Here is a 14,509-nt window from a genome sequence, read left to right as displayed (position 1 = left end):
GGGATCATGACCTGAACTGAAGGCAGCTGCTTAACCACCTGAGCCACCCAGGCGCCCCATAAAATTTACTATTTTAACCACTTCTAAGTGTACAGTTGGGGGGCATTACCTACATTCACACTGCTGAGCGCCACCGCCATCCAGGTCAAGAACGCTTGCATCTTCTCAAACTGGAGATCATTAAGGACTCGTTACTCATGAATCCCCATTAAACATCAACTATCATCTGCCTTCTGCCACCCAGCATCCTACTCTGAGTCCCTATGAATTGGACCATTCTAGGTATCTCATAAGCAGAATCATATTTTTGTCTTCTTGTCTCTGACTCATTCGTTGAGCAATAATGTCTTCAAGTTTCATCCATGTGGTAGCCTGTGTCAGGCTTTCCTTCCTTTTCAAGGCTGAGTAATATTCCCCCATTGGACTATACATTTTGTTTATCTGTTCAACCATTGGTGGACACTCGTGTTGTTTCCACTTTTTGGCTCTCATGAGTAATGGTTCTGTGAACATGGGGGTACCAGTATCTCTTCCAGTTGATGTGCTGCTTTCCATTCTTTGGGGTAAATGCCCATAAATGGAATTGCACGGTCACATGCTAATCCCCGTGGGTCTATTTCGAATGGTGGATCTGGCAGGAACCTCTGTAGCTCTGCTTAACATTTTTCAGTGGTTTCCTTCTGCTATCAGGACAAAGTCTAAAGTCAGGTGGACACAGTTCAGACATTCCATATGATCTCATCTTGGGCCATCTTTCACAGTCCCCACCACCTCATTCTAAATTCTAGTGAATTCCTTCAAATCCCTAGAATAGGCCATACTCTTTCCTCTTCAGAGAATTGTCCCCTGCTCTCTCTGTCTCTTTCTCTCTCAAATAAATAAAATCTTAAAAGAATAAGGGGGTGGTGGCTTGGTCGGTTACACATCTGCCTTTGCCTGGGCTCATGATCCCGGGGTCGTGGGATCAAGTCCTGCATTGGGTTCCCTGCTCAGCGGGGACTCTGCTTCTCCCTCCCCCTCCCCTCTGCTAATACTCTGTCTCTTTTTCAAATAAATAAATAAACACCTTAGGAAAAAAAATCGCCCTCAAGCCCCAGCTGACTTGTACTTCTTAGTTCTCCCTTTTGGGGAGCTTCTCTTTCCACCAAGTTCATGGTTAGGTTTCTTAATGCCACCACCCTGGTTGCTCCCTAAGGACCTTGCTTTCCCCACCATGTGGATGGCCTGTCCAAACAGTGCTGTCCTCCTGCTGTGCTCTGTGTTGCCTTTGAGGAGCTACATTCTGGGTCTGATACAGACCTAATACCTCCAGGTAGAGTGTTTATAGAGTAAAGGAACAAATGTGGACACACAATAAAATGACAACCTGTCCATTTCTTGAGACACAGTGCGTTGAAGCATGACTTACAAATGAAAACACCCCCAGGGGCCTGATACCCCAGATTGTGTGATGCTGAGGGTGAACATAGAGAATGGGGGTGGGGGACCCGTGGCTTTCCAGACCTCCTCTTCTCGAGTTCTACGCCATGGGGTTGCCACTAGCCATGCATGGCTATTTAAATGAAAATTAATTAAAATGAAATAAAATTTCAAGTCAGTTCCTTCACCAAACTAGCCCCATTTCAAGTAATCAGTGGGCAGCCACACGTTTGTTGGCTACTCCACTGCACAGGCCAGATATGGAACATTCTCACCATGGCAAGAAGTTCTACTCAATGGGACCACTGTAAGGAGTATATGTCCCACCAGAGGCATTCAAGTTTAAAAGTGTTGAACACCGTACTGACCGAGCAGCTGGCACTCTTGTTTTAATCCCCTGCTCTCAAAATTGAATCTTCTCAAAAAAAAAGTATTCATTTATTAGAGAGAATGAGCAGGGGGAGAGGGAGAAGCAGACTCCCCATTGAGCAGGGAACCTGATGCGGGACTCAGTCCCAGGATCCTGGGATCATGACCCAAGCCAAAGGCAGACGCCCAACCAACTGAGCCCCTCAAGAGCTCCTCAAAAATGAATCTTTTTTTTGCATATTTAAAAAATTAACATATAATGGGGCGCCTGGGTGGCTCAGTTGGTTCAGCTCAGGTCATGATCCCGGACTCCCAGGATCGAGTCCACATCGATCGGGCTCCCAGCTCCCTCTGACCTCCTCTCTCATGCTCTCTCTCACTCATTCTCCCTCAAATAAATAAATTTTTTAAAAATTAACATATAATGTATTATTTGTTTCAGGGGTACAGGTTTGTGATTCATCGGTCTTACACAATTCACAGCACTGACCATAGCACATACCCTCCCCAATGTCCATCACCCAGGCACCCCACCCCTCCCCCCACCCCCAGGAACCCTCAGTTTGTTTCCCGAGATTAAAAGTCTTTTATGATTGGTCTCCCTTTCTGGTTTCATCTTATTTCATTTTTCCCTCCTTTTCCTATGATCCCCTGTCTTGCTTCTCAAATTCCTCATAGCAGGGAGATCATATGATAATTGTCTTTCTCTGACTGACTTATTTCACTTAGCATAACACCCTCTAGTTTCATCCACATTGTTGCAAATGGCAAGATTTTGGGGGGTTTTGATGGCTGCATAGTATCCCATTGTATTTAAATACCACATATATTCTTTATTCATTCATCTGCTGATGGACATCTGGGCTCTTTCCATAGTTTGGCTGTTGTGGACATTGCTGCTATAAACATTGGGGTGCACAGGCCCCTTCGGATCACTACATTTGTATCTTTAGGGTAAATACCAATTAGTGTGATTGCTCATAGAAATCACACTCTATTTTCAGCTGTATTGAAACTTTTTGAGGGTAGCTCTATTTGCAACTTTCTGAGCAACCTCCATACTGTTTCCCAGAGTGGCTGCACCAGCTTGCATTCCCACCAACAGTGTAGGAGGGTTCCCCTTTCTCTGCATCCTCGCCAACACCTATCATTTCCTGACTGGTTAATTTTAGCCATTCTGACTGGTGTGAGGTGGTATCTCACTGTGGTTTTGACTTTGTATTTCCCTGATGCTGAGTGATGTGGAGCACTTTTTCATGTGTCTGTTGGCCATCTGCATGTCTTCTTTGCAGAAATTCCTGTTCATGTCTTTTGCCTATTTAATGACTGGATTATTCATTCTTTGGGTGTTGAGTTTGATCAGTTCTTTATAGATTTTGGATACTAGCCCTTTATCTGATATGTCGTTTGTGAATAGCTTAGTGTCGGGACTAGTTGTAGGTTTTTGCATCACAGTCTAATTCTGTAATTGATCAGATTTTCATCTTTGCACTGGTGTCTAAACATTAAGAGCCAAATGTGGCCCAGTGGTAGCAAGTGAGCCAGACCTCATTCTGTGCATAAAGCCCTCAGCAGAATCTTAATTTTCCTAGTCCTCCTCCCTTAAGAAAAATGCTATGGCATGTGTTTTGTGAATATGTTTTTCTTCTCATGAATCGAATGTATTTATTTGGTGTCGTAGCCTATCCTGTTGTATATATGCACTAGAGTTTAATTCTCGGTCCCGTTATTGATAGGCATTTGCGTTGTTCCCAGTTTTCCCTGTTACAAACAAGGCTGATGGCTGTGCCTGTGTGTGTCTGTCTTTGCCCTGGTGCATGGCAGTATGCCAAGGGATGGAACCACTGGGCTGTAGCCTGGGCTTATTCCCTAACCTAAATGACTTCCCCACCAGCTCTGTGTGAGAGTCTCACTCATGCCTTCCGCCATCCTTGGGACCTGTTATAATGCCCCTCAATAGAATGGGCTGAAATGTCCCACTGTTGCTTCATTTTGCATTTTCCTTAGCCACACGTCATGCCGTGTATATTTCCGTATGTATTTGCCTGATTGTGTTTCCTCCTGCATTGAGTTTTCAGGACACATCACCAGCCCATTTCCCATTTTTTTTTTCCCTCCCCTGGGTTTTGAGTGCATTTAATAAACATGTAGAGAAGCAAAACTTTCTAATTAGCTCATAAACTAATAACAGAAACAAGAGACATGGATTGGATCAATTTTGATAAAAGCTTTTGCATAATTGGTAGACGTCATTTGTCATTTGTCCATTTTCTGGGTTGTTTATCATCTTATCGATGGAAGGGGACTTTGTAAATCTGTTTTCAAAAGTCACAGCTTTCTTGGGATATTATGCACATACATAACCATAAAACTTAGCCTTTTTAAAGTGTACAATCTAGAGTTGTGTAACCACCACCACCATCTAATTTTGGAACATTTTCATCACCCCAGAAAGAAATCCTGTTAGCACCAGCGGCCATTCCCTATTTCTTCCCACCCCTGTCTCCTGGCCCCAGGCAACTACCAATCCACATTCTGTCTCAATGCATTCGCTTATTTTAGACATTTCACGTAAATGGAATCGTATAATAACATCCATTTTGAAATAGGATGGGGGTATAAATAAATACTTCAATGAGTTATAAGACAATTTCGCCTTTTTTGAATTACGGAAGTGGCCTGCCATGCTTCGATGCATTTTCCTTGCATCTAAATCTATTTTTTTCCTCTAACCTAAGTTACGAATGATAAATATATACATTTTACAATCTGCCTTCCTGATTCCTGGCATCTTTCACCTTCAGGGATTTCCAGAGATCAACATCTTCCCTTTGAAAAGGCTTGGCCTGAAGCAAATCATAGTCTAAACACGGCTCTTGGAAGAGCAGAGCTAAAATTCAGTTTTGTTTACATTTGGCTGAACTAAAAGGGGTCATTTCAAGAAAGAGTCAAGGACTGGAAAAGGAAATGGCCCGGAATGAGTCTAAAAGATTTGATGTTTAAAAATTAGGGAACTCTAAGGGAACTTCCAGCTACTATCAACCGCATGATTAAAAGGGAATCCTACAAAGTGTTAGGGTAACGGGCCAAACCAGAGTTCTCTAGGGGCAAACATCAGAAAGTATATGTTTCTATGTATATGTAATACCACATACTGGGCAGAAGTGAAAACGCAGACCATAAAGTTCCTCTAGGAAATAACATTCCTTGAGAGTTGAAGATGGGGCCCCAGAAAAGAAAGGGCAGGTCGTATTGAATGAGCAGCTTACAACCAGAAGTTTTCAGCTTGTAAGACAAGAAGGAGTGGGTCAAATAGAACTGAAAGTTTCATCTAACCATTAAGTCAACTATAAAGCTCACATGTTTTATTTTTCTAATTTTTCCAAAGCAAAAAATGGTGGTGGCCATTGATTTTCTCTGTAGGTTCTGAGAGGCACAATGGTGGTTTTAATGTTATGGATTGAAAGTTCCACATCGTGTCGTTTTCAGTGAACGTATCTTCCTGTTTCTCTGCTGGGTTTTAGAAATCCAAGTTATTTGAACATGCCTTTCCACGTGAAGCTGGTGTTATTTCTTTCCCCGAAAATATAAACTCTTACAGAGGCTTTGTAAACACACCCAGCACTTCACACGTGCCCACAAGGGCTTGACAAATACTATTTGCTTCCAGACACAGGGAGGGACCCTGGAGACTGTTAGACATCCATGTGTATCTTCTCCCAGGAAGCATATGTATATCAAGACCTCTGGGGCCGTATTAGATTTCAGCATAAATAGGATTATAGACTAAATGCAGTATATATATTTGACTCGAAACCTCTACTTCTTTCTCGCTGGTTAACCTCTTCTATTTATGCTGCTTTTCAAGAGAAAGTTGTCCAACCCTCTAGTGGTTTCCTGAAGGAAGAATAAGGAGACTCAGGAAACACTTCAGTTACCTCCACTGACTGTGGGACCGCAGTCCAGACCTGAGTGTACTTTTAGGAACTGTTGTTTGTGATTCTCAGGCGCATGTAAACTGCGGCTGTGGGATGGGTGTTTCCAAGCCAAGGACCTTCTGGTCTGTATTTATGTCTCATTCGTGATGGACAGTGCAAGACACTAATACTCAGAGCGCCAACGCACGCCCAGCAGATCGTTTGGGCAAATAGACCAGAAAACGTGATCAACATCTTTTCTTGATTAATATGCTTATCAAGAGTTTTTGAAGGGATGAGCCCGAGCCTGGGTGAAGCTTCTTTTGTGGGCTAACACACTTCAAAGTATTTAAATTAGAAAGATTCAGTCAATAAAGAGAAGGTGTGCTCCCCAGGCACTTCACCAAAGAACTCAGCTCTTAATTGGCTGCCAAAAAGCACACTGGAAGCAATTAATAGCCATAGAAGCTGTTTAAAGGACATGTTAATTATTTATCTTCCTAAATCTCTCCATTTCTGTTTCTGCTTTCTTACATGGCCTACGAGCAGCCATACTTCTCCGTACAAGTGCTTCCTAAACTCTCCTGTACCAGATACCTGGGCCCTGTTCTATGCCTTCTCCAAACCCCTCGCCCACCATTTTGATTTTATTGGTCTGGGACAGGACTTAGGAATTTGCATGCATGTCCAGTAGCCCTAGACGATTTTGACCCCCGTGATACTGACCACCTTTGAGAAACTGGACGTGAACACATCAAAATTTTCTGTGTTCCATAGATTATGCTGCAGATGCATTACGAGGCACTTTCCCACGGGGGCACCTGGCCAGCTCAGTCAGAAGAGCGTGTGCCTTTTGATCTCAGGGTTGTGAGTTCAAGCCTCACACTGGGTGGAGAGATGTCTTAATCAATTATTATTATTTTTTAAAAATAAGACAATTTCCTATGAAGAAAATTTTGCATCTCTTGCAAAACTATTGTTTTCATGATGTTATTCAGTATTTTTATGGGTCTTTTATATAAGAAATGATGTGACAAAATTTTTTCAAAGATTAATTTATTTATGAGAGAGAGAGAGAAACCCAAGCAGACTCCTCACTGAGCCCTGGACCTGATACAGGGCTTGATCTCACCACCCTGAGGTCATGGTCTGAGCTGAAACCAAAGGCAGACTCTTAACCAACTGCTCCCTCCAGGCATTCTCTGTGAATTTTCCGACTAACAGGAAAAAGTTTTCCTCTCCTGAAAACCTGATTTTCTTCCAACTAACAGCCAAAAGAATAAAAGTTATCTCGCTGCTCCCCACCCATGGAATATCCAGGGGAAACTCAGAAAATAAAAAAGCATGTCATTTGAGTTCTCCACTGGATATTTTCCGTGTTCTCTTCCTCAGTAGGCTTCTGAACTTTTTTTTTTTTCCCATTTAGGTTTTAGCTGTTCTGGTACAAATCAGTTTTTATTGGTTATAATGCTTTCTGAGAAGTAGGGAAGAGAAATTCTAAAAATGTAAGTAAAATATTTAATATAATTGTAGCTTCATAATGTTACCAGTAATTCTCTTGCATTCAACTGGAAACCAAGGTCCTGTGTTGACCTAGGCTGCCTTTCTGGTTCACCACGCTGCTCATGCCCTTGGGTTTCTGTCATTCCCTGAGGACTCATTGTGCATTATCCTAATGAGCTGGCCCCATGGTGGTCTTTCTGTCCACTTTGCTTGTAACACTTCTTCACCAGCTTTCTCAAATTTAACAATATTGCTTAAATCTGCTGTCTTCAACAATGTCTGATATTTTGTCTTTATTCATCAAAAGAATTGCATTTGTTTCCCCAAAATTTTTATCACCCAAAACTGGAAACAACTTTAAATATCCTTTAGTGGGCAAATGGGTAAACATACTGTGGTATATCCATATAATCGACCACTGTTCAGCATTATAGTAAGTGAAAGAAGCCAGTCACAAAAGATTATATACTGTAAGATTGCACTTGTTCGAGATGTGGAAAAAGGCAAAACTATAGGAACAGAGAACAGGTTGCCAGAGGTTGGGGTGGGGAGGGGGTCTGACCAGAAGGAGAACATGAGCAAATTCTTTAGGGTCTTGAAAATGTCTGTGTCCTGTTTTTGGGGGTGGTTACAAGAATCTGTGCCTGTGTTAAAATTCACAGGATTGGAGATGCCTGGGGGGGGCTCAGTCGGTTAGGCATCTGCCTTCAACTCAGGTCATGATCCCAGGATTCTGGGATCGAGTCCTGCACTGGGCTCATTCATGGGGGAGCCTGCTTCTCCCTCTGCCTGCCATTCCCCCTCCTTATGTGTGCTTTCTCTGTCTCTGACAAATAAATAAATCACATCTTAAAATAAAAACAAACAAAACCTCAGAGGATTGTACACAAGGCGAATTCTACGGTGTGTCGAGTATTGAAAAAAGGCAAACCACAGACTAGGAGAAAATGTTTGCAAAAAATATATTTATTAGAAGACTTGTGACCAGAATTATAATGAATTCTCAAAAGTCAATAATGAGAGAACAAAGCAGTTCAAAATGATGAATAATTTTTTTTAAAGATTTTATTTATTTATTTGACAGAGAGAGTAGAAGAGAGAATAGGGAGAGAGAGAAGCAGACTCCCCACAGAGCAAGAAGCCAGATGTGGAGCTCAGGCCTAGGACCCTGAGATCATGACCGGAGCCCAAGGCAGACACTTATCTGACTGAGCCACCCAGCCACCCAAAAAATGACGAACGATTTGAATAGACATTTCACCAAAGACAATATACAGATGGCAAGTTAACACATGAAAAGATGCTCAACATTATGGTTAGAGAAATGCCAATTAAAACCGCCATGAAATATACCTGTTCCCATTGTATTGTTGTATATGTATATTAATAATATTAATTAGTAGTAACCATTAGTAATATTATTGTTTTATTGTAATAATAAAACAAAATAATAATAATAACACAAAATAATAATACAAAAGAAAAATGACAATACCAAGTGCTATTGAGGGTTCTCCCTACCCTGGAACAGTCCTACCTGCTGTGGGAATGGAAGATGGTTACAGCCACATTGGAAAACAGTTTGGTGATTCTTCATAAACTAAGCAGGGCACCTGGGTGGCTCAGTCAGTTGAGCATCTGACTCTTGATTTTTGCTCAGGTCATAGTCTCAGGATTGTGTGAAGAGACCCAGGTTGGGGTCTGCAAATGGGCATGGAGCCCGGTTAAGATTCTCTCTCCCTCTGCCCCTCCCCACTTGCTTTCTGTCTGTCTGTCTCTCAAATAAGTAAATAAATAAAATAAAAATTAAGCATATCACATGCTCCAACAATTCCACTTCAGTGCTTTTATCTGAGGAAAAATGAATACAGATATTTGCATTAAATCCTATACATGAAGGATTGTAGCAGCTTTATCCATACTTGCCCTGAATTAGAAACAATCTGAACATTCTTCAACCGGTGCGGGGATAAACAAGCTGGTTCATCCGAGCAGTGGCCAAAGAACAAACTATTGATACATGCAACAAAATGGATGAATTTCAATCACAGGATGCTAAATGAAAGAAGTCAGGCTCAAAGCTCATCTAACTGGATGATTCCATTTATAGGACAGGCAGAAAAGGAGAAAAGTATAGGAACAAGAAACAGATCAATAATTGCTGGGGGTGGAGGGAGGGGTTGACTAGAAGGCACACAGGGGAATGTTTCAGAATCCTCTAACGGTTCTGTGTGTTGATTACGATGGTAGTTCCATAGCCATATGCATTTATCAAAACTCAGAGAATTATACACTGTAAAGAGTAAATCTTACTGTGTGTCAGTTATACCTCAAAGACTCTTGACTTAAAAAAATCAATACGGCCCTCAGAGCTGGAAGAACCTGGCATGATGTAAATTTCACTCTCTTTTCTTTCAGTGTTCTTTTCTTTTCAAATCAGTTCAGTCATGTATCACTCCCCATGCGAAGCATTTCTTGAACTATAACAGAAGTTTAACACTAGGTTTCTGATCTCCAGTTGTTAATAATTAGGAGGACAGGGATTGCAATTTAGACTTTATCTGGTAAGTAATAAATGGTCCTTACAGAGTCCTTAAGTAGAGAGATGGCTAATGAATGCACCATCTTCGGTCTATCAGAATGTTTTGCATGGTATACATTGTAGCTGGGGGGTACTGAAGGGGGATACTTTTAAGAAAAAATTCAGCTAACCTACAAGAAGATGGGTGAAAAGCATGTAAAAGGGGGCGAGGCAGTGTTGGACACCCCAGAGTCAGATCAAGCACACAGTCAGGGACAAAGCAGGGGCACCTAAAAATGAGAAATGCCCAGCTCTGTAAAATTGCACAGACCTTGCCTACCTATAAAGAAGGGCACCCACCATGCCTTTTTCTGTCTTAGGGCCAAGTTGTAATCTGTCTCTGTGTTTTTTTCCAGGAAAAGAGACGGACAGGAAAGGACACTAACAACAACAAATAATAATAATAATAGTAGTAGTAGTAGCAGTAGTAGTAATATAATGTCAGGAATGAAGTAGAGAAGGAATAAACAAAGTTACAATCTCAGAGGAATGTATCATTAATAAAGGGAAACATGACAGGCTTGAAAGGAGGAGCCTCCTGGGTTTTGTTTTGGACCGCCTGTCGTTTGATGTGAGAATGGGTCATTCCATTTGGAGATTTTTCTCTCTTTTCCAGCAGCCCTGGGCTCCTTTGTTGTTCTGGAACAAGCCAGGCATATTTCTACTGCAGAGCCTTTGAACTGGCTATTTCACTGGCTTCAAATGCTCTCCCCACCCCCACATGGTATCTCCCACACTTTCTCTAATTCTTTCCTTAAGCCCCACCTCTGAATGAGGCCTACGTGACCACCCCATTTAAAACTGTAACTGGCTTTCTCAAGTTCTATATTCTGCTTTCTTGTCTTCTTTTTCCTAGTGCTATTACCTGCCTTCTAGCTTATGCTATTTACTTAGAATGCCTTATTTGCTGTATGTCTTTCGTTGCTAGCATGCAAGCCCATAATTGCAGGGATCATTCCCAGTTTGGTTCAGGGATGCATCCCAGGCTACCCAGCACACCATAGGTGTTCAATAAGTATTTGTGAAGAAATGAATTATGATAATGAATGTTTATGGGACATATGCTTGGTTAAAGCACTTTACCAAATGCTTTACATTGAATCCTTACTGTCATTCTTGGGCAGGGGGCTGGGGGGGTCCTACTCTTTTCCCATTTTACAGATAAGGACACAGAGGCTCAGGCAGATTACAAAACTAATCCAAGTTTACATAAAGCTCGCAAGAGTTAAAGCCAGTGTTCAAACACAGAAATGCCTGAGCCCCAAGCCTGAATCTGGCCCGCAAACCCTCACACCACGTCTTCACTGGGAAGCCCGTGGAAGCCCAGCACATTCTTGGTTGACAGATCATATCTGCAGGACGGATTTGCAGTGGAAGCCATCTGAAGGAATGAGTTATCCAAGAGAAACCTTGTCCCAGTGGCCTGGAGAGACAGAGAGGCTGAGGCAGCTGCCATGCATACTTTCGAAAGATAATAAAACTGGAATTTGAACCCAGAGTTTTCCCTCTTCAGCGGTTTATAAGGACAACGAGGTTTAAATCCACATTCCCCCCTCCGTTCCTTTCTCAAAGGGAAATGCAGGCTGAATCCCTATTATCCGCCAATGTTCGGCAAAGTCCACCCAAAATAAGATTCCCTTAATGCCGGCACTTACTGGGATTGTTTTATGTGAACAATTCGCTTGGTTTCTGTTTCACCAGACAAGACCCCTTTACCATTTTGTATACTGTAGCTCTAAGATTCACTATAGATTAGGGGATTGACAACACAAGAGTAGTATTGGGGGAAAATCGTAATTGGGATCCTTGTTTTACCAATTCTGGCAGCAGCTCCCGGTTATAACAGTATTTCCTAACCCTTTTGGACAGGGATTTACTCTTCCGGTGTGTTTTTAGGGCAAGATGACCTTTCACTCCCTTTGGATGAGCGCCCTCTTGCGGTGGATCACGAGTTTGCACATCTCCGTCCAGCTCCAGGGCTCTTGGCGAGCCATGCACAGAGTTTTGTCTGTCTGTTCTCTGACATCCCTGCTAAAAGGAAGTACACCCTGCACGATTTTCCTTCTTGAGCGGCCCCTGGTGTGCTTTACACATAAAGGCAAATATGCCGTTTTTATTTCTAGACTTTTTCACCGTATATTTGTATGCCAACTGTTGTTACTGTGACCGATTTTAGTTCTAATTGGTTTCTCCCTGTTACGGAGGGTAATTGGTGACTGAGAGCAGACAAACATTTGAGACAAGTTTAACGAGGCTTCACATTTTAAGTTATAAACTCGTCCTTTCCCCAAACAACTCTGCATTTTTGTGTTAAAAGCATAATATGAGTGTCAGCCTGAGAAATATCAGAATGTCTTGGGATTGGGAGTTCATCTCATTTCAAAGCTGTCTTAAGGTCAGGGAGAAAATGGCAAAATCTGGGGAGAGGCAAGAGGGTGAAGATTGTGTAAACCTTTGGAAAATGTCTCTCCTGCATGGCTGCTTGAGACTGTGCTTCCTGGAAAATGGTAACAGAGAGAGTAGGTATTGATCCCTGGTCTTGATTTTAATTCTCCGATATCATGGCTGCCATTTCGACTTCAGTAAATCAAGGGACAACGTCTTACGCTTATTTCATGATACCCCGAAAAGGTCCTGGGTCTTTGGAGTCCAACAGAATGAAATTTGAATCCAAACTCTGATAACTTAGCAATATGACTTTGAGCAAATTACTTCATCTCCCTTATTGCAACCAGGGGACATGAGCCACCATGTTGTGTGGTCAAAGGAGGTCATGATGGTAAAGGGTTTCACCTCGTGCCTTTCACTTGGAAGTTTACCCACTCGCTGCTGATTTATTATAATCTAGTTGGGATGACAAGACACACACTAAAATACTAAACAGGCAGACAGGGTATAATAAATGGAAAATTATTTGATGTGTACAACACATTTTTCTTGTTGTACTATCAATTTCTCTTGGTGTCTGGAGGCTATCTCAGTAAGTGTGTATAATTTAGAATCGTTATATCTTCCAGGTACATTGAATCTTTAAAAAAAATCCTTGTGTGATAACCCCTAATAATATTGTCTTCTTAGACCCTATTTTGTTTGTCATTGCCCCAGGTATGCCAGGGTTTTTTGGCCAATATTTGCTTGGTTTTAAGTCTATGAGTACAAATCTGAAGTTCTGAAAACCATAAAACTCCCAAAATAAAGTTTTTTTTTTTTTTTAAAGATTTTATTTATTTAATTTGACATACAGAGATCACAAGTAGGCAGACAGGCAGGCAGAGAGAGAGAGAGAGGAGGAAGCAGGCTCCCTGCTGAGCAGAGAGCCCGATGCGGGTCTCGATCCCAGGACCCTGAGATCATGACCTGAGCCGAAGGCAGTGGCCCAACCCACTGAGCCACCCAGGCACCCCCAAAATAAAGTTTTTCTCATAATTTATTAGGCAGCAAAATCTGCACTATGCTGAGGTGAAGCTATTCTTATTCTACTTGGTGTGAATATTTCTTTCAGAAATATTATTGTGTTTGATTATGAGGTGATTTCTTCAAACCCCAGTGAGTATGTTACATAAAATATAACATATGACCTAATTAATTTCTTAAAATTAACCTGAATTTGGAAACACGTTTGGTTCTAGGGTTTAGGTTAATATATGCATTTTTGGGATTTGGTTTTATATATATGCATTTTTTTCTGTGTTCTCATGTTTTAGATGTATATCTTTAAGTAGCATTTAGCTAGATTTGTGTTCATCTAATGTAATAGTTTGTCCTTTAAATGGGAGATTTTGTCTATTTACATCTGTTTCTGATGTATTTGGATTTTTTCCCCTGTCCTCTGATTTATATTGCTTCCTAATTGTCCCACCTTATCTATGCTTTCCTCCTTTCCAACATCCTACTGGATTAATGGACCTTCCCTTTCTCTTTTTTCCAAGTTTTTGCTCAACTATTGCTCTTAATTATTCCTTCTGAAATAATTTCATGCATTTTTAATTTACAAAGTCCAAAATTAATGTCTTTAGCCTGTGCCTCAAAAATTCCAAAACATTTCAGGGCATCTGGGTGGCTCAGTGGGTTAAAGCCTCTGCCTTCGGCTCAAGTCATGATCCCAAGGTCCTGGGATCAAGCCCTGCATCGGGCTCTCTGCTCAGCAGGGAGCCTGCTTCCTCCTCTCTCTCTCTCTGCCTACTTCTCTGCTTACTTGTGGTCTCTGTCTGTCAAATAAATAAATAAAATCTTGAAAAAAAATTCCAAAATATTACATTGCTTAAGCTCTGAACGCTCTCAGCTTACTCTATGTTTTCTCTTGCTTATTTATTTGTTATTTTATTGAAGCATAATTAGCATACCGTGCTGTATTAGTTTCAAGTGTATGATATAGTGATCCAGCAATTCTGTGCGTCACTCCGCGCTCAACACGATTTTCCCCTTTGCTGATTTCCCCCATCACCCACCCACCTGCCCTCTGGTGACTAACAGTTTGTTCCTGTAATTTAGAGTCTGATTTTTGTTTGTCTCTTTTCTTCTTTGTTCTTCCATTTGTTTTGTTTCTGAAATTCCACAGTTGAGTGAAATCAGATGGTACTTGTCTTTCTCTGACTGGCTGGCTTCACTTAGCATGACACCCTTCAGGTCCGTACCTATTGTTACAAATGGTAAGATCTCATTATCTTTGAGGGCTTAGTAATTAATATTCCATTGTGCATGTATGCTACATCTTCTTTAT

The 14,509-nt window shown here is 41.5% G+C and overlaps 1 long non-coding RNA gene across 2 annotated transcripts in view; it reads left to right on the top strand.

The window, feature by feature from the left end:
- The window catches only part of LOC131834798 (uncharacterized), a 56,183-nt gene extending 44,165 nt beyond the window's left edge, over positions 1-12,018 (top strand). For both annotated transcript variants that reach the window (XR_009354947.1, XR_009354946.1), the window contains exons 3-4: positions 7,132-7,210; positions 10,146-12,018. This is a non-coding gene — a long non-coding RNA (uncharacterized LOC131834798). The remainder of the gene's footprint in view (positions 1-7,131; positions 7,211-10,145) is intronic.
- The last annotated feature ends 2,491 nt before the right edge of the window (positions 12,019-14,509 follow it).

The sequence above is a fragment of the Mustela lutreola genome, chromosome 6 (assembly GCF_030435805.1).
Source record: "Mustela lutreola isolate mMusLut2 chromosome 6, mMusLut2.pri, whole genome shotgun sequence".
NCBI classification, from domain to species: domain Eukaryota; kingdom Metazoa; phylum Chordata; class Mammalia; order Carnivora; family Mustelidae; genus Mustela; species Mustela lutreola.
The sequence above is the reverse complement of the archived record's forward strand: the minus strand, read 5'-3'. Positions and strand labels throughout refer to the sequence as shown.